Source organism: Balaenoptera borealis (genome assembly GCF_965194805.1).
Source record: "Balaenoptera borealis genome assembly, chromosome: 16".
Lineage (NCBI taxonomy): Eukaryota > Metazoa > Chordata > Mammalia > Artiodactyla > Balaenopteridae > Balaenoptera > Balaenoptera borealis.
Genome location: NC_138872.1, coordinates 68,326,777 through 68,347,681, shown reverse-complemented (window position 1 = coordinate 68,347,681; position 20,905 = coordinate 68,326,777). Strand labels below are relative to the sequence as shown.

Here is a 20,905-nt window from a genome sequence, read left to right as displayed (position 1 = left end):
CCAAAACTAAATTTAAAAAATAAAATAAATTTATAAAAAAAAAAAAGAAAAGAAAAGAAAATGGGGAGAAAAGTAAATGGATTAATGGATACAGAATTTCAGTTTGAAAAGATGAAAAAGTTCTGGAGCTAGATGGTGGTGATGGCTGTACAACAATGTGAATGTACTTAATGCCACTAAACTGTACACCTCAAATGGGGGTTAATATTGTAAATTTTATCTTTTGTATTCTTTACCACAATAAAAAAGTGAATGGAAAAAAAAAACCTAATATTGATTAGACACTTACATTGAACCAGATCCTGTGCTAAACGCTTTACATGCATTGGTGTCGCCACTCTATGCTTCTTACATTGTGTACAGATGAGAAAATTAAGTCACAAAGCTGTTAAAGCAACTTTTCCAAGGCTCTGTGTTATAAACTGTCAGCACTAGGACTTAAACCCAGGTCTTCTGACTCCAGAGCCCATGCTTTAACCTCCGCAGCTGCTTTTATGACATTCCCTGGGAAACATATTTGTATCTGGTAAGGATGGGACACTTCTGCATAGGAAAGCTCTACCCCAAAAGATAACCAGCCCTTTAAGAAAAAAACTTTTTTGTTGCAGTATAGCATATATACAATAAGGTACATTAATTTTAAGCCTACAGCAGAATATGTTTTTACGTACCTCGACACTTATGTAAATTCCACCAGCAAAATACAGAAAAGTTCTAGCTCCCCAGAAAACTTTCCTGCACCTTTTCCCAGGAAATATCCCCTCCAGAAAGAGCCACTGTCTGACTTCTATTGTCATAGATTAGGTTTATTTACTTTTAAGAATTTTTAAAAATTGTGGTATAATATGTAACATAAAATTTACCATCTTAACCATTTCTTTTTTCCCAGTTTTACTGAGATATAATTGACATAAAAATTGTATTATTTTAAGGTGTACAACATAATTATTTGATATATGAATATATTATAAAATGATTTTCACAATAAGTTTAGTTAAAATCATTCACCTCACATAGTTGCAATTTTTTTCCTTGTGATAAGAACTTTTAAGATCTACTGTCTTAGCGACTTTCAAATATACAGTACTGTATTGTTAACTACAGTCACCTTGGTGTACATTACATCCCCTAAACTTATTTGTCTTTTAACTGAAACTTTGTGCCTTTTGACCAACTTCACCTATTTTGCCCACCCTCATCCCTACCTCTGGCAACCACCAATCTGTTCTCTGTTGCTATGAGTTTAGTTGTGTTCTTTTTAGATTCTACACAAAGGTGAGATCATACCCTATTTGTTTTTCTCTCTCTGACATTTCATTTACCCTAATGCCCTTGAGATTCATCCACGTTGTCACAAACAGCAGGATTTCCTTCTCTTTGGGGCTGAATAATATTCCACCGTATATAAACCACATTTTCTTTACCCATTCATCCATTGAAGGACACTTAGGTTGTTTCCATGTCTTGTCTATCATAAAGGATGCTTCAATGAACTTGGGGGTGCAGATATCGCTTTGAGATAGTGATGTCTTTTCCTTTAGATATATGCCCAGTAGTGGAATTGTTGGATCATACACTAGTTCTACTTTTAATTTTTTGAGGAACCTCCATACTGTTTTCCATAGTAGCTGCACCAATTTACATTCCCACCAACAGTGCACAAGTGTTCCCTTTTCTCCACATCCTCACCAATACTTGCTATCTCTTGTCTTTTTGATGACAGCCATTCTAGCAGGTGTGAGGTGATATCTCATTGTGTGGTTTTAATAAACCATTTCTAAGTGTAAAGTTCAGTAGTGTTAAGTTCATTCACTTTGCTGTGCAACCTGTCTCCAGAACTCTTTTCATCTTGCAAAACTGAAATTATTCCCATTAAACCACACCCCATCCCCCTCCCCCAAGCCACTGGCAAACACCTTCCTACTTTCTGTCTCTATGAATTTGACTATTCTAGGTAATTCATGTAAGTTGAATCATATAGTATTTATCTTTTCATGACTGGTGATCTTAGTTCAAGTTACTATGACAAGTTACCCTAGACTGTGTGGCTTAAACAAACATTTATTTCTCATGATTCTGGAGGCTAGAAATTCAAGATTAGGATGCCAGCATGATCAGGTCGTTGTGGGAGCTGTCTTCTTGGTTATGTCCCCATGTGCCCTTTCCTTGGTGCATGCATGGAGACAGAGAGAGAGAGAAGAAGAAAAAAGTAAGGAGAAGGAGGGGGGGAAGAAGGAGAAGAAGAAGAAGTAGGAGAAGAAGAGGAAGGGGAAGGAGAAGAGGAGGAGGAGGAAGAGGAAGAGGAAGGAGAAGAAGAAGGAGAGGAAGAAGAAGAAGTAGGAGAAGAAGAGGAAGGGGAAGGAGAAGAGGAAGGAGAAGAAGGAGAAGAAGAAGGAGGAGGAGGGGGAGGAGGAGGGGGAGGAGGAGGAGAAGAAAAAGAAGAAGAAGAAGAAGAAGAGAAAGAAGAGGAAGAAGAAGAAGAAGGAGAAGGGGAAGAAGAAGAAAAGAGAAAGTCTCATGTCTCTTTTTCTTTTTATAAGGGCATTAGTTTCATCATAGGGCCTCCACCCTCATGACCTCACCTAAACCCGATTGCCTCCCAAAGGCCTCATCTCCACCTACCACCACATTGGGAAATAGGGTTTCAACAGATAAATTTGGTGCAAGGGAGACACAAACGTTCAGTTCGTCATACTGGCTAATTTCACTTAGCATAATGTTCTCAAGTTTCATCCATGCTGTAGCATGTATTAGTCTTGTCTATTCTTGAATTTCATATAAATGGGAATCATACTGTTTCTGGACTTTTTTTCACTGTACATAATATCTGTGAGATTCATCCATTTTTTTGGTGCATGTCAGTTTTCATTCTTTTTTTTCTTTTTTTTATTGCTCTGCATGAATATACGACAATGTGCTTATCTAGTCAATGTCAATGGCCATTTGGATTATTTCCAGCTGGGGACTACTTTGGAAAACTCTACTAAGAACATTCTTGTATGTGTCTTTTTGAATGAATATGTATTCATTTCTCTTGGATAAATAACCAGAAGTGGAATTTCTACAACCAGCTATTTTAAATCCTTTGGCCCGATTCCAAACGCCTGGGGCTGGTTGCAGCTATGATGTCATACGGTCCTGTATGTACCCCACTCTCTTCGCTGAGGACTCCTCCTGGGAGGACGCTGTCTCCAGTTTCCCCTTCACTCCTTTCAGGGCCTCCAGTGCCTAGGTGGGTTCTCCAAGCACAGCAGCAAACAGGAACTTGAACAGGAAGTAATTGTGGGTAAACACTGAGTAATAATGAATGCAGCACAATTAAACCCAATATTAGATCAGGGAAAATTCTTGTTTGGTTTGCTAAATTCTAGAAGAAGAAACTGAAAAAATGAAGCCATGAGGGCACAAACGAGGAGGTCAAACATCCAGACTGGGACATTGTTCCCATTACGGTCCTCCAGTCCTCCCAGGAGTAATAGCACAGTAATGGTGGCTCAGCTCCCAGGGCAGACTTACTGTTGTAAGGTTCCAGCTCTGCTACCCTCCTCATTCAAGGGCTGCAGGAAGAAAGCCAGAGGCCTGCTCATTCTTCGTTAGAAGAGGGTTAGCAAAAGTTGGAGAGGTGTTGAAAACCCACTGGCACCAATCTGAGATTTTCTCCTCAATGTTTCCAGAATAACTGAAACCTAGTTAAATCAGGAATGACTCTCATTTTGAGATTCTGTGGGATTTGGTGCCATGTGAAAGCAATACGAAAAGTCATGGCAGGATCCCCAATTTGGAATCAAGATGCAAAGTGATGACTAAGTCTGATTAGGAAGTACTTTCTGTTTCTCTTTCCTCCCATGCTGCTTCCTGGAAAGAAGGAACTGGGAGTGCCTTCTGCACAGAGAACTTGAATTGGGTGGAGTAGCTAGTTCTGCCCTAAGGCTTCCTTACTCCGCATTTCTCTGCAGGGTCAGGACTAGGGTGAGGAGAGTGAGGCACTCGACTTGAGTCCCAAATTTAAGGGGCACCAAGAAAAATCAATAATAGTTCAATGTAATATATTTAAAAAGCAAAACTAATGCAAAAAAAACAAAAACAAAAACGTGATGAAGGAAACATCAACTTTTTAAACCAAGGTAGGATCTCATTGCCAGGATTAGGGTGAGGTAAGTGAGGCTGAGTCATGTAGGTTCAGAGTAGACCTACAAAGAAATTGTTAGGATTATACGAACTAAAGCTTGTAAAATGTTTGGAACAAGCTATAAATATGTTCTAATTATTATCATCATCATTATTATTAGTTCATATTAATCATAATTTCCTATTATCAGAATTATTATTATATTATTATTTAGTTATTATCATTATTGTTCCTTGGAGAGAGAGGGTTGTTTCATCACTTGGTATAGTGGGGCGCTGCTGTTCCCATCCCTGCCTCTAAGCAGTCTTTCCTAATTCCTTGAATTTAAATTCGTTGTCCCTCACCTGTGCCCCTCTGGCATCCTGAATTGACCTGATCTTTGCACTTACCCTGTATTGTGTCATCTGTTTATTCATCCATCTCCCCGAGCAGCCTAGGACTTCTGGGAGAGTAGAGGCAGTCCTATCTTGTTTATCAATTTATCCTCTTCAGAGCAGAGCCCAGTGCCTGCCACATAATAGCCCCTGGAACTATATTTATGGTCTCAGATGACTGAGAATTGGTGTCTAGAGACCTCTCCTCAATCCTTCTTCAATAAGATTGCACCAGATTGGTCGGGAATCAGGGGTGGGGGAATGGCAACCTTTTACATATCTGCCAACTCTCCTATTTAGCCTGAAGTCAGAGAATAATAAAATTATCACTATTGTTTCTTTTAGTGCTAACATTTATCGGGAACTTCATATATGTGCTAAGCATTGTTCTAAACTTTTTTCATGGATTAAGTCATTTAATCCTCATGATAATCACAGAGATAGATAATTTTTTTTTCCCATTTAACTGAAACAGGCACAGAGAAGTCGAGTGTGTGTCCAGGATCACTCAGTCACCAAGTGGGAGAGCTGTGCTCCAACTCCTCAATCTGACCCCAGAGTCCGTGCTACCAGGCACTAAATGAGACTTGGCTCCCAGGCTCACAGAACCCGCCACCCACATTTGTAAGAAGATGCCAGCTCAATATCCGCCACCCCAAGCCATCTTTACTTAGTCCCTCTTATAATGAGAGAGTGCCAATAGCAAGGACATACGAGGAAAAGAAAATAGATTTTGTCATTTCTCTAAGAGGCCACCTGATCCCTGCATGTTAAAAAGAAATCTTTAATACAACATCTCTCTTTGTCCTGCAATTCTTTCATATGCTTGGCTGGTCAGCTTAATCTTCAGCTGGCCCAGAAGAATACCCATCCATAAAACTGCACTTCTAGATGCAGTGCATCCTGAAGAGGGGAGACTTTAGCAAGCAGTCACAGTGCCAAATGTAGAAAGCAGCAGAGAAACCATCTGGTGAAAGGGATATTTCTTGCACACCTTGTATGTTTTTGGATTTTCATCAGTACATTCCAGGTTTAGGTGTTTTTATAAACAAGTGGCAAGGTATCAACCTAGCATGTTTTCTTTGTACCACCCTGAATTCTTCAGACAACAGGATAGAATGGAATGATAGAATATTTTAATTGGAAAATGACTTTTTACTTATACTCATTTTTAGAACAGTTAATGTGTTCCCATTTGCAAAAGTCAGACTGATATCAAACGATCGTCATTGGGAAGGGAACTCCCACCCCAGCCATTCTTTCCACCCACTAGAAATAGCCATGTTTATTCATTTCTTAGTTTCTTGTTCATCTTTTCATACTTTCTTTATCAAATTTACCCATCTAAATATTTAAAAATGAGAATAAATATTCTTATATATTCTTCTTCCCCCTCTTTCTGACACAAAAGGTATCATATTATGTACAATATTCTGCACTTTGTTTCTTTGTTTGTTTTACTTAACAATCTATCTGGAGACCTTTCCATATTAGAATATAGAGAATTTCATTAATTTTTACAGCTGCTTTGTATTCCATGTAAGGATGTACCTGAATAGTTTAAATAGTCCCTAGTGGGTGAATACTTTGGTATTCCAAACTTTTACTATTGCAAATCATCATGTTCTCCCCACCACAGTGCATCTGTAGAATAAATCCCAGAGCTAGGATCACTAGGTCAAAGGGTAAGAGCATTTTCAAGGTTGATGGATGGTGCCAGCTTGCCCTCCACGGGGGCTACAACTTTTTGCACTCACACCAGTCATGATAACAGTGCCTATTTCCCCACATCCTTACCAATGAAGTCTTTAGACCGTTCTTTTTTTGCCAATCTGATAAGTGTTAAATGGTATCTGAGTGTAATTTCCATTCGCATTTATCTTATTATGAGTAAGGTTTGGCATCTTTTCATAAGGACAGTGAGTTAAAAACACTTTTATTGGGGACTTTCCTGGTGGCGCAGTGGTTAAGAATCCACCTGCCAATGCAGGGGACATGGGTTCAATCCCTGGTCCAGGAAGATCCCACATGCCACAGAGCAACTAAGCCCATGCGCCGCCACAACTACTGAGCATGCGCTCTAGAGCACGCGAGCCACAACTACGGAGCCCACGTGCCACAACTACTGAAGCTCGCATGCCTAAAACCCGAGCTCTGCAACAAGCGACACCACTGCAATGAGAAGCCCGCTCACCGCAACGAAGTGTAGCCCCCGCTCCATGCAACTAGAGAAAGCTTGCGTGCAGCAACGAAGACCCAATGCAACCAAATAAATAAATAAAAATAAAATAAAATAAACACTTTAATTGTGAGTGACAGAAGCTCATTAGGGCTAGCTCAAGCAAATGAAGGGGAAATTAGCATTAAAGAATTACAGAAGTGTTTCATGAAGCCAAGAGCAGAAAGCTAGCCAAGCCCCAGGAGAGACTGGATCTAGAAAATGGAAAAACATTAACTAGATTCCCTGTCTCTGTCTCTCTCTCCATTTGTGGCATACAACCTCCTCACAGCCCCCTAAAGTACCTGATACATTTCCCATCCCCCACAGGCACTATCACATAGTCTAAATTCCGAATACACAGTTTCTGCCCCAGTGCTTCCCTAGTCCAATCAGCCACAGTTGGAGGTGGGGATGATGAGGAGAATCAGAAACACAATTTCCGGGGCCCACCTATAGTAGATGCCTATTGGATGCCTACAGAAAACCCACTGCCCCTTCACTAATTGTCCATCCCCCCTGGAGCATTCTGCCAAAAAGACAGAAGGCTTCTTTTTTTTTTTTTTTTTTTTTTTTTTGGCAGAGCTCCACTTGGAGGATAGTCTACTCCTCTCTGCATGACCCCAGTGTTTTTCCAAGGCAATCATGGTAATTGTATTCCCTTTGCAAAGGACGGTTTTAGGAATAGACGGATGCAGTTCTAGCCAATGATACATAAGGAAACATTCCTCACTAAAAACAGATACAGTGTCAAGATGGGCACTCTCTTGTTAATGTATGTTGTTGTGTCTGTATGTGATTGTATCAATTAGCTTGGGCTACATAACAAACCACCCCCAAATCTAGTGACTTAATATAGAATCATTCATTATTTCTTATGATTCTGTGGGTTGGCCAGGTGGTTCTTGTGGCTTGGGCTTCCTCAGCTGGGGCTGGATGGTCTAGAACAGCCTCACTCACATGTCTGACAATTGACAAGCTGGTTGGTCTAGAGGGAGTCAGCAGGGGGGTGGGGGAAGTGGCTCATTTCTATGCTGTCAGCAAGCTAGTCATGAAATAGTGTCTCAGGTTCCAAAGTGCAGCAAGAGAAAACAACAATAACAACTCCAATGTGCAAGCACTTTTCAAGTGTCTTCGTGTGTCTCCTTACTATTGTCCCATTGACCAAAGCAAGTCACATGACTAAGCCCTAATGAGATGGAGAAGTAGACTATATCTCTTGATGGGAGTAGCTACAAAATAGTGCAGCCATTTTTGCAACCTATCACAGTGATGCTTAGAACTCTAGTCATCTTGGGACCATGAGAGGTACCAGCCTGAGGATGGCAAATGAGAAGATGAAAAGGATTCTCAATGATGATGTTGAACCAATGTCTTTGCTAACCCTGCAGAGATGCTTCCTTGAAAGTTCTGGCTATGTAAGATAATTAATTTTCCTTTCTGTTTAAGACAGTTGAATTGGTATTACATTATCTTTGCATATCAGTTGAGGTGTTGGGGGTGATGTTTCCCAGACAACAAAAGATGGTTTGCCCACAGCCAGACATCCCAGGCTGGCTGGATATAAAAAAATTTCTGTGAAGAAATCCTGGCTGATTGCGTGCCTAATACGAGCCAACTGTGATGGGTAGTTACCCCAAAGTCAAACTTAAGCATCCTTAATATTATGTAGAGTCCAGAAAATTACAAGCAAAGTCCAGTTCTGGGGTCCAAAAATCCAAATACACACATAACTAGTTAAGGAGAGGGTATAAAATGTAGAGGATGTGAAAGGATGTGGGGAGGTTTAAGCTCCATGTAAAGATATAACTTGTGTGATGATGTCTGTCATGGTCTCTGATGTGTAGGACCTAAAGAAAAAAGAGAAAGACATTATAGGAATATTAGGAAGCAAGTAAATTGGACATTTACTTAATGTCACATATGGCAAAGAGGTTAAGAACAGAGACTGTAAAATTTTTGTCACTGGTCACCTTAGCAAGAGCAGTTTCAGGGGCATATGGATATGGTGAAAAACAGACTATCAATTAAAGAGTAAAATAAAGAAGAGAAAAGAGGAATAATAAATATAGAATGCTATACTACCTAGGACTCTTTTGATTATGTACCACATAAACCCAATTTAAACCAGTTTGGTGGGAGAGGGGAGACTTGGTGGCCCTTATAATTGATCTGGTGTCTCTTCAATCATAGAAACATCAAAAGGTAGCTAGCTTCAGGCATACCAGGGTTCAGAGGTTTAAACTACATAACTGAAACACTGTCTTCTTTTCTCTCCATTTCTTGGTTCTGCTTGTCTTCTTCTCAGAAAAATCTTTGTCCACATGGAGAAGTAGAGGGCATCCTTCCCAATGGCTCTTGTGAAAGTCTCAAGAAGGATTTTGAATGGTCGAGCTTGAGCGACCTGACCATCTCTGGGCAAGGAGATGGAGTGTTCTCATTGGCCATACACTTGTTAGCTCCCATTTCACCAAACCACACAGATTAAACATTTTTATGGAATAAGGAGAGTGATGATTCTCTAAAAGAAGAAAGAATGGGGGAGTGTATAACAGAGTTTTTAGACATGACACCAAAAGCAAGGAAAAATTGATAAACTGGAGATTAAATCATGAAAATTAAAAAGGTTTTCTCTGTGAAAGACCTTGTTAAGAGGATGAAAAGATAAGCTACAGACTGGAGAAAATATTTGTAACCCATAAAGGATGAGTATCTAGAATATATTAAAAACGCTGAAAACTTAACAATAAAAAAAAAATTAGAAAGTGGGCAAAAGACATGAACAGCCATTTCACATCACAAATAAGCACATGAAAATATGTTCAACATCATTAACCATCAGGAAAATGCAAATTAAAACCACAAAAATATATTACCACACACTCATCAGAATGACTAAAATTGAAAAATAGTGCTACTACCAAATGCTGATAAGAATTCAGAGAAACAAGATCACTCATACATTGTTGGTGGGAATGTAGAATGGTACAGTCACTCTGGAAAAGAGTATGGCAGTTTCCTACAAAACAAAATGTGTTTGGGGCTACATCATATTTGAAAAATTTTGTGCATCAAAGGGCACAACCAATAGAATAAAAAGACAATCTACAGAGTAAGAGAAGATATTTGCAAATCGTATATTTGACAAGGGATTAATATCCAGAAAATATTTTTAAAAACACTGCAACTCTACCACAGAAAACAAAAAAAAATCAAACAAAAAAAACCACTGCAACTCTACAACAAATAATAAAATAACCCAATTTTAAAATGGGCAAAGGACTTGAACAGACATTTCTCCAAAGATGATATACAAATGGCCAATAGGCATATGAAAAATGCTCACATCACAGACAAATGCAAATCAAAACCACAATGAGATATTACCTCACACCCATTAGGATGGCTGCTATTAAAAAAAAACACACACACACAGAAAATAACAAGTGTTGGTGGTGATGTGAAGAAATTGGAACCCTTCTACATTGTTGTTGGGATTGTAAAATAGTGCAGCTGCTGTGAAAACAGCATGGAGTTTCCAAAAAAAATTAAAAATAGAATTACCTTATAATCCAGCAATCCCACTTCTAAGTATATACCCAATAGAAGTGAAAGCAGGGTCTCAAACAGATATTTGCACACTCACATTAATAACATCAGTATTTGCAAGAGCCAGGAAGTGGAAGCAACACAACTGTCCATCAATGGATAAGTGGATAAACAAAATGTGGTAGATACATACAACGGAGTATTATTCAGCCTTAAAAAGGAAGGAAATTCTGACACATGCTACAACAAGGATGAAACTTGAGGACATTATGCTAAGTGAAATGAGCCAGTCAGGAAACAACAAATACTGTATGATTCCGCTTATATGAGGTACCCAGAAGTAGTCAAATTCATAGAAATAGAAAGTAGATAGTAGTTACCAGGAACTGGAGGGAGGGAGAAAGTGGAGTTGTTGTTTAAGGGGTATAGTTTCAGATTTGCAAGATGAAAAAGTTCTGGAGAACAAATGCTGCACAACAAATGTGAATATACTTAGCACTATTGAACTACACACATAAAAATAGTTAAGAAGATAAATTTTATGTACTGTTGTTTTTTACCACAATAAAATACAAAGACAGATGATTGATAGGTAGATAGATAGAGAGATAGAGAGATAGATAGGTAGATAGATAAAAGTAAATAGATGCTTGCCATATGGGCTTAGCAACTGCACTGCACTCTTGGATATTTGTCCTAGATAAATAAAACCTCATGTTCACACAAAAACCTGTACACAAATATTCATAGAAACTTTATAATAGCCCCAGAATGGAGACAATCAAATGTGGGCAAATGGTTAAAAAAACTACAGTACATCTATATGGAACAGGAATACTACTAAAAAATTTTTTTAATAATGAAATATTGATATACACAACTTGGATGGATCTCAAGAAAATTATTCTGAGGGAAAAAAAATCCAATCCCAAAAATTACATACTGTATGTTTCCATTTATACAACATTCTTGAAATGACAAAATTATAGAAATGGAAAACATATTCGTTGTTTCCAAGAGCAAGGGAGAAGGAGGAAGGGAGGTGGTGTGGCCATAAAAAGATAGCGTGAGAGATCCTTGTAGTGATGAGATTGTCCTTTATCTTGACTATGGTGGTCACAAAACCTAAACATGTGATATATCACATGACACTAAACACACACACACACACACGAGTACATGTAACACTGGTGAAATCGGAATAGGTCAGTTGATTATACGTGCTATTGTGCTAAAGTTATACAGGGTGTTTCCACTGAAGGAAACTGGGCAAAGGCATATGGGATCTTTCTGTATTAGTTCTTACATCTGCACGTCCATTAACAATTACCTCAAAATAAAAACATCTTTAAAAATGTATACCATATGTACTTTTCTAGACGTTTGAATGGAGAGTGATAAAATCATGATTTGCGGCAAAGGTAGTGTTAAGAAAAGGAGTTTTATTTTTCGATGATAAAGACATCATCAGATGGGGAGAAAGAAGGCAACGGCAGGGAAAGGATGAAAGTTCAGAGGATAGAGAATTAATTGCTGGAGCAAGGCTCCTGGGGAGAAGAGAGGAAATACAATGGATGAAGAGATGAAGCACTTACCCTTGAAAACTAGAGAGGATCCTTGTCCTGGAGGAACACAGTGACGGTGGTAAGGACTGGGAAAATACAGATGTTTCAAAAGGGAGGAGGGAGAAGTTGAGGTTGTTTTAGCTTGTTGGCCTATATATTTTCTAGAAGTAAAGTCAAAACTTGGGAATAAAGAGACACAATCAGGTAGGGGCTTGAGGAAAGTGGTAAAGCCTTGTGTCGTGGAAAAGAGAACTAAAGATTCATAAAAAGATTTTGACCAGCATAAACGTCAAGCTAAGGATGGTGTGTTAGTCAGGGTTCTCTAGAGAAACACAAATAATAAGGTGTGTGTGTATATATATATATATATATATATATATATACAGAAAGAGAGAGAGAGAGAGATTTATTATAAGGAATTGGCTCATGTGATTATGGAGGCTGGAAAGTCCCAAAATTTGCAGGCTGAGTAGGCAAGCTGGACACCCAGCAGAGATGATGGTGTAGCTCCATTCTGAATCTGAAGGCCTGAGAACCAGGAGAGCTGGTGATGTAAGTTCCAGTCCAAAAGCTCACAGACTGTACACCCAGAGAGAGCCAATGTTTCAGTTCAAGTCTGAAGGTGGGGAAAATTCAATGTCCCAGCTCAAAGTCCATCAGGCAGGAGGAGTTCCCTCTTACTCAGGTGAGAATCAGGCTTTTTGCTCTATTCAGGCCTTCAACTGATTAGACAAGACCCACACAATTGGGGAGGGCCATCTGCTTTACTCAGTCTACTGATTCAAATGTGAATCTCATCCAAACACATCTTCACAGACACATCCATAATAATGTTTGACCAAATTTCTGGGCACCCTGTAGCCCAGCCAAGTGGGCACATAAAATTAACCACAACAGATGGAAACTAAGAATTTTTCATGAAGCCAGAGAGTATGATGCTATGATTCCTCTCCAGTCATGCTGAAAAGCCTGAGAATAGGAACTGAGAAAATGGATGGCCAGAAAGGCAGAGGTGTGGAAGAATTGGGATTATTGGCCTGAGAGGCGTTCATTGGACTGACCACAGTCTTGCAGCTGGGGAAAAAAGTGAAGCCGGAAGAGGTTGAGGGACCAGTGGCATTGATGAGATTGAAAAATAGGTTAAGTGGAAATGAAGGTGTGGAAGAGGTGGGAAGATGGGAAGTCATGATCAGTAGGTGAAAGTGTCCCTTTTAACATTTTTCAGATAGAGCTGTTCTGGCTGATGCCCAAGTCCTGGTGTGGCCACGAGGGAGTAGAGGAGAAGATCGTTGGTTGAGAAGATCACAGAACAGTCATCCAAAATGTTGGGAAAGTGATCTGTAAGGACACTAAAATTGCTCACAGTGGTAATGGAGAGGGGAAGAAGAAATTACCTCCTTAGAGAGCCAGGTTTCAATTAAGGCAAAGTGTAGAGCTGGCTTCTTGTGGAGAAGATTCTACAACATGCTGGTTATGAGTGCAGGCGATAGATGTTAGATAGATAGATAGATAGATAGATAGATAGATAGATAGATAAGTACACATATAGGTACATGTATTCTGACTACCTAGATCCTTAGAACCTCCTTGATTCCTGGCCTCAAAGACTGACCTTTAGTTTTACCTGCAGCTATTTAAAAATCTAATAATTTTTTTTTAAGGTTAACCAGAGTCCATTTACGTTGTTTACAATGAAAGTATCCTGAATGATGCACTAATGCAATTGACTCTTGCTGCCATGATGTGGAGATAGTTATCACAGACATGCTCAGTTTCACAAGCCACACTTCAAGCACTCTGACAGAAGAAAGCAACACTGGAGACATTTCTTTCCATGAGAAGAGCCTAGGAACAAACGATGTGAGTTACCAAGAGATTTTCAATTCTCTGTAAGGAAGACCTTCCTGTGCATTAGAGGTGCTCAGCAATTTGATGGAATGAATGGAAGGAAGGAGGGAATGAGGCAAGATTTTTTTTTTAAATTTATTTATTTTTGGCTGTGTTAGGTCTTCGTTGCTGCACGCGGGCTTTCTCTAGTTGCGGCAAGCGGGGACTATTCTTCGTTGTGGTGCGCGAGCTTCTCATTGCGGTGGCTTCTCTTGTTATGGAGCACGGGCTCTAGAGCGCAGGCTCAGTAGTTGTGGTGCACGGGCTCAGTTGCTCCGCGGCGTGTGGGATCTTCCTGGACCAGGGATCGCACCCGTGTCCCCTGCATCGGCAGGCAGACTCCTAACCACTGCGCCACCAGGGAAGTCCAAGTTAAGATCTTTTGATGTCATTGCCTTTGCTTCTTCTTAGTTTGGAAACCATGCCATGCATGGGAACCCCAGGCATCTGGATCCTCTGGAAGACAGAGGGCAGGCTCCAGATTTAAGAGTTTCTCTTTGTGTTGCGCTAAATCCGGCTCCCTCCAACTTCTATATAATATTCTTCACTCCGAGAATAAATCTATTGCCTCTGCCATATGACAACACTTCACACATTGGAAAACAGCTCTCATACCCCTCCCTCTCTCCTAGCAGTTCTACAGGTAAAACCTTCCTACTTCCTTCTGCATTATAGTAACAAGTCCCTGAATACCTAGTTGACCTTTTGTCTAAACATGCTGTAGTTCCGTTGCCTTTATCAAAGTGGAGGGCCCAGAAGTGAGACACAGTGCTCCAAACATGGTCTGTTCCATGAAGGATGGGGAATTTTTCCTGCTTTATTTCTAATGTTATTCTCCTCGTAATGTGTCCTAACTCTGCCACACTCATGGTTGGCCTGTCTGCTCATTTCCCTCCATCCCGTCTGCATATCTCTTACTAGGCCTCAACCTCATTCTGCTTTCTCCCTGCCCTGTTTATAATCGTTCCTGGGCCTATCTTTTTTCCTGCCTTCTTGAAGCACCTTGGTGAATAACAGCATCAGTGACTCTGGAACATTCAAATAGTCACGGAAGAACTAAAACTTTGGTGGACTTCCTTACATCTACTTCTTGGTTTGTAAATTGATGCCCATACACGGAGGGCAAGGAGAGACGGAAGAAAGAGGCAGCCACTCCAGATTGGTAGGTGGCCAGGGTAATAAGCAAACAAACTTACATATGAGGCTTGTCTTAGGCAGTAGCAAGATGAGTAGATCTCTGCACCCACCTGCTAGAATCTGTAAAGTTTATGCAGAGGCCTTAACAGGGTTCAGTCACATATCTAGCCCAGACGGTGTTGACAACACATTGCTCTCTCAAGGCTGCATCCTTGGAACAGCTCTCACTGTGGGAACAGTGGGCCGAACGCGCACATTCCAAGGATGGAGTGGGGGTGAGGAGTCTCGCGCTGCCCGGGTCAACCTCCAGTCGTGTCCTCTCCGTGACCTTCTTCAACACTATTGTTTCAGCCTCCGTTCCTCAAAAGAGCAGAGCCTGAAAGAGGGGTTTAACTTGGAAAGTGATTCCAAAGAGGTGGAGGGTGAAGAAAAGTGAATCAGAGGAGTGAGAGCCACCTAGGGATAAGCTATTGAGCTGGTTACCACCATGGGCAGCTAGGACTCAGTCCTGCAGAGGTCCCTTGCAGGAGCCATGGGGGATACTCTTCAGAACATGGGACTCAAGAGGGGAGTGATTCATCCGTGGCTCCCGTCCTTCCTTTGTCAAGGGTTGCTCCATCGCTGGTCAGCCCCTTGCACATCCAGGTGTGTGACTCAGTCAGAATAGTTGCGCAGGTCCTTACATTTGCACCATCTGGAGGTGGCAGAAAAGCCCTGGGACAGAGAGTGACACATACAGTGTCACTAAAGTGAGATGCTCTCTGTTTACAACTGGGCACAGCTAGGTGCCACAGTGCTGGCTGGAGTAAAACAGTGAACCTAAGAGGATGTGAGGGAGAGCAAAAATGTGTCCTAGGCATTTTTATGGTTTAGTGCTGCCGGTTTTATTATATATGGGGATAGTGACTTATGACTAAATATCTCAATCCAGTCCTGATAGCAACATAGAAGATTCCAAAGAAGCATCTCTCCCAGTCCATCCTGTTCCATGCCAATTCCTGCCCAGGCTCTGGAACCCATGCCCAGCTCCTGGGGGACTTTGCTCAACAAATACTCCCTAACACCATGAATCTTCAACTAGACTTCCATGATGCGCCAGAGCAGTGGGAGTCTTTCCCTTTCCTCCATCCACACAACAGCACCAGGGGGCCTTCCCCTCCCTTGTCATTCTTCATGCTGTGACATACCATGGAGTTCTCCTCGTGGTCCTTGGCTGTTCATAGCTTCAGCTCTGAGACTGCTTTAGAATCTCCTGTTAGCAATTCACGCCCTGCCTCATCCCTATCACTGGTAGCATGTCCTTCTTTCCGTCTTTCAGACACGTCCTCTAAAATCTCTCCTCACTGGAGGGCTCTTTTTGTAGTCACACTCCTTCATTGGGTGCCCTCTCCTCCTCTTTATTCTAATCTACCACTGTGAGCATTTCCCAATTCTCTTGATCTAGCTTCCTCTCCAAGCCTCATTTTTTCTTAATTGTCTGATATCTGAGTAGTAGTTCCGACTCTTTCAGATGCAAGTGAGAAAAACTGAATGTAAAATGAATTGAGGGGCTTCCCTGGTGGTACAGTGGTTAAGAATCCGCCTGCCAGTGCAGGGGACACGGGTTCAAGCCCTGGTCCGGGAAGATCCCACATGCCGCAGAGCAACTAAGCCCGTGCGTCACAACTACTGAGCCTGCACTCTAGAGCCCGCGAGCCACAACTACTGAGCCCATGTGCCACAACTACTGAGCCCATGTGCCACAACTACTGAAGCCCACGCGCCTAGAGCCCGTGCTCCGCAGCAAGAGAAGCCACTGCAATGAGAAGCCCGTGCACAGCAACGAAGACCCAATGCAGCCAAAAATAAATAAATAAAATAAATTTATTTTTTAAAAATGAATTGAGGATTTGTTTTATTTTTCAGGATTTTTAGACCTCAAATAACTGAAAAATCCAGGGCTAGATCTCAGCTTCAGGCACAGTTTGATCCAGGTTTTCCAACAATGTCCTCAGAAATCACTCTCTTTCCATCTCTTGACTCTGCTTTCCTGGTTTGATTTCATCCTCAAACCAGCTCTACCCAGGTAGTGGGCCTGGCTGCTCTGAGCTTAATCCTACTAACTTAGTAACTCAAAAGGAAAGACAAGTTTTCCTTTCTCCAGGGCTTCAACAAATGTTCTGAGCAGAGCCAGCTTCAAATGTGTATTAGCTTCCTGTGGCTGCCAAAACAAATTATTACAAATTAGGTGGCTTAAAACCACATAAATTTATTCTCTCACAATTCCGGAGACCAGAAGGCTGAAATCAAGGTGTTAGAGGACTATACTCCCTCTGGAGACTGTAAGTGAGAATTCTCCTTGCTTTTTCCAGCTTCTGGGGGCTGTCAGCATACCTTGGCTTCTTTGGTTTATGGCCACATCACTCCCATCTCTGTCTCCATCTTCTTCTCCGTCTTCTCTCATCTGTCTGACCTTCCCTGTGTATCTCTTACAAGGACACGTGTCATTGGATTTTGGGTCTATCCAGATAATCCAGGTGACTTCTTCATCTCAAGATCCTTTACTTACTTACATCTGCAAAGACCCTTTTTCCAAACAAGGTCACATTTTCATAGGGGCTGCAGATTAGGACATGGGCATATCTTTCAGGGGCCAACATTCAACACACTACAATGAGCATGCAATCTGTGCAGTCTCAGAGGACTCTACTCTCGGAAGGGCCCTGACTTGGTTTAATGCTCTTCTGTCACCATCTTGAAATCCATAATTGTTGAACAAGGGACCCCACAGTTTGGTTTTGCACTGGGTCCCCCAAACTATGTAGCTGGTTCTGGTCCTGGAACAAATTTACTATGAGAAATCTTTACTTGAGATTGACCCCAGGCCACTTTCCAAAACATCAGACCCCTGGAGCGTGTGTGGCTTTCCCATCTCCATCCCATTGGTCTTTTTTTTTAAATTTTTGGCTGCATTGGGTCTTCGTTCCTGCGCACAGGCTTTTCTCTAGTTGCGGCGAGCGGGGGCTACTCTTCAGTACGCGGGCTTCTCATCACGGTGGCTTCTCTTGTTACAGAGCATGGGCTCTAGGCACACGGGCTTCAGTAGTTGTAGCACGTGGGCTCAGTAGTTGTGGTTCGCGGGCTCTAGAGCGCAGGCTCAGTAGTTGTGGTGCACGGACTTAGTTGCTCTGTGGCATGTGGGATCTTCCCGGACCAGGGCTCGAACCCATGTCTCCTGCATTGGCAGGTGGATTCTTAACCACTGCACCACCAAGGAAGCCCCACCCCATCGGTCTTGGGTTAAGACTATGAAGGGAAGAGAAGGTACTAGGGAGCACCCAGCTTAGTGTATCAGGGAAGGTTCCATAATGGAGGCAACCTTTAAACTCAGACATGAAGGATGAAGATCCATGTAGGCAAAGAAATGACAGAAAGGGTTTCAGGCAAAGCGAAGAGCATGGGCAAAGCACTGGAGGGGAGGGGATGTTTGGGGAACTTGCTTATCAGACTTCCTGTTGCTAGAGACAGAGCCAGGCTGTCAGGGGTGCTGACCACAAGGGTTGTTCCCCACTGGGCTAGATGAAGCTAGAAGGTTAACCAAAGGGGTAGGAGGCAGACAGAGTGTCTAGAATGACATGGTCACTTTCTACCAAGGGTCTTGCCACTTCCCTCACCAGCTTGTTCCTCCTGGTTGGCCAGAATTTGGCCCAAGGCAATGGTTCCTCTAGATGTTTTCTCTACCTTCTGAAAGACAACAACATCAGCAAGAAAAATGAAGAACTGGCCAGAATCTCAGAGTTTAGTTAGCCAAGACTTTCTGCTGGTATCCATATCATTGCACTTCTATATAAAATAAGCATTTTATTTTATTTTATTTTATTTTTATTTTCCATTATAGTTTATTACAGAATATTAAATATAGTCCCTGTACTATAACAGTAGGACCTTGTTCTTTATCCATCTTCTATATACTAGTTTGCATCTGCTAGTCCCAAACTCCCAATCCATCTTTGGCAACCACAAGTCTGTTCTCTATGTCTGTGAGTCTGTTTCTGTTTCATAGATAGGTTCATTTGTGTCGGGGTGTTTTTTTTTTGGCCATGCCACACAGCATGTGGGATCTTAGTTCCCTGACCAGGGATTGAACCCGTGCCCCCTGCAGTGGAAGCGCGGCACCCTAACCACTGGACTGCCAGGGAATTCCCTGTGTCATATTTTAGATTCCACATAAGTGACATCATACAGTATTTATCTTTAAGAGAGGCATTTTAAATAAGTGGGTAGAAGCTGGACTTATCAATAAATTGTTTTAGGAGTTCTGGGTAGTCATCCAGATTAAAAATAATAATAATAATAAAGACTAGGTTCTTACCTCACTCCTTTTATCAAATTAATTCCAGATAGGGCAAAAATGTTAAAGCAAAAAAAAAAAAGAAAGAAAACAAAACAAAAAGAAATAAAGCCATTAGAATACTAGAAAAATGGGAAATTTTTTTAATAATCTTGGACAAGGGAAGACCTTTTTTTTTTGAAGAAGAAGAATATTCTTTTACTTTCTCTTCTTGCGCCAATGCTCTTCTCTTTTTTTTTTTTTAATTTTTGAATTTTATTTTATTTATTTTTTTATACAGCAGGTTCTTATTAGTCATCAATTTTATACACATCAGTGTATACATGTCAATCCCAATCTCCCAATTCATCCCACCACCATCCCCACCCCCACCACTCTCCCCCCTTGGTGTCCATACGTTTGTTCTCCACATCTGTCTCAATTTCTGCCCTGCAAACCGGTTCATCTGTACCATTTTTCTAGGTTCCACATATATGTGTTAATATACGATATTTTTTTTCTCTTTCTGACTTACTTCAGTCTGTAAGACAGTCTCTAGATTCATCCACGTCTCTACAAATGACCCAATTTCATTCCTTTTATGGCTGAGTAATATTCCATTGTATATATGTACCACATCCTCTTTATCCATTCGTCTGTTGATGGGCATTTAGGTTGTTTCCATGACCTGGCTCTTGTAAATAGTGCTGCAATGAACATTGGGGTGCATATGTCTTTTTGAATTATGGTTTTCTCTGGGTATATGCCCAGTAGTGGGATTGCTGGATCATATGGTAATTCTATGTTTAGTTTTTTAAGGAACCTCCATACTGTTCTCCATAGTGGCTGTATCAATTTACATTCCCACCAACAGTGCAAGAGGGTTCCCTTTTCTCCACACCCTCTCCAGCATTTGTTGTTTGTAGATTTTCTGATGATGCCCATTCTAACTGGTGTGAGGTGATACCTCACTGTAGTTTTGATTTGCATTTCTCTAATGATTAGTGATGTTGAGCAGCTTTTCATGTGCTTCTTGGCCATCTGTATGTCTTCTTTGGAGAAATGTCTATTTAGGTCTTCTGCCCATTTTTGGATTGTGTTGTTTGTTTTTTTAATATTGAGCTGCATGAGCTGCTTGTATATTTTGGAGATTAATCCTCTGTCAGTTTCTTCGTTTGCAACTATTTTCTCCCATTCTGAGTGTTGTCTTTTTGTCTTTTTTGTAGTTTCCTTTGTTGTGCAAAAGCTTTGAGGTTTCATTAGGTCCCATTTGTTTATTTTTGCTTTTATTTCCATTACTCTAGGAGGTGGGTCAAAAAAGATCTTGCTGTGATTTATGTCAAAGAGCGTTCTTCCTATGTTTTATCTAAGAGTTTTACAGTGTCTGGTCTTACATTTAGGTCTCGAATCCATTTTGAGTTTATTTTTGTGTATGGTGTTAGGGAGTGTTCTAATTTCATTCTTTTACATGTAGCTGTCCAGTTTTCCCAGCACCACTTATTGAAGAGACTGTCTTTTCTCCATTGTATATCCTTGCCTCCTTTGTCATAGATTAGTTGACCATAGGTGCGTGGGTTTATCACTGGGCTTTCTATCTTGTTCCATTGATCTGTTTCTGTTTTTGTGCCAGTACCATATTGTCTTCATGACTGTAGCTTTGTAGTATAGTCTGAAGTCAGGGAGTCTGATTCCTCCAGCTCCGTTTTTTTCCCTCAAGACTGCTTTGGCTCTTTGGGG

The 20,905-nt window shown here is 41.1% G+C and overlaps 1 long non-coding RNA gene across 1 annotated transcript in view; it reads left to right on the top strand.

Annotated features, from left to right (window-relative positions):
• LOC309614378 overlaps window positions 1–20,905 on the top strand; it is a 477,476-nt gene that overhangs the window by 420,017 nt on the left and 36,554 nt on the right. The window lies entirely within an intron of this gene.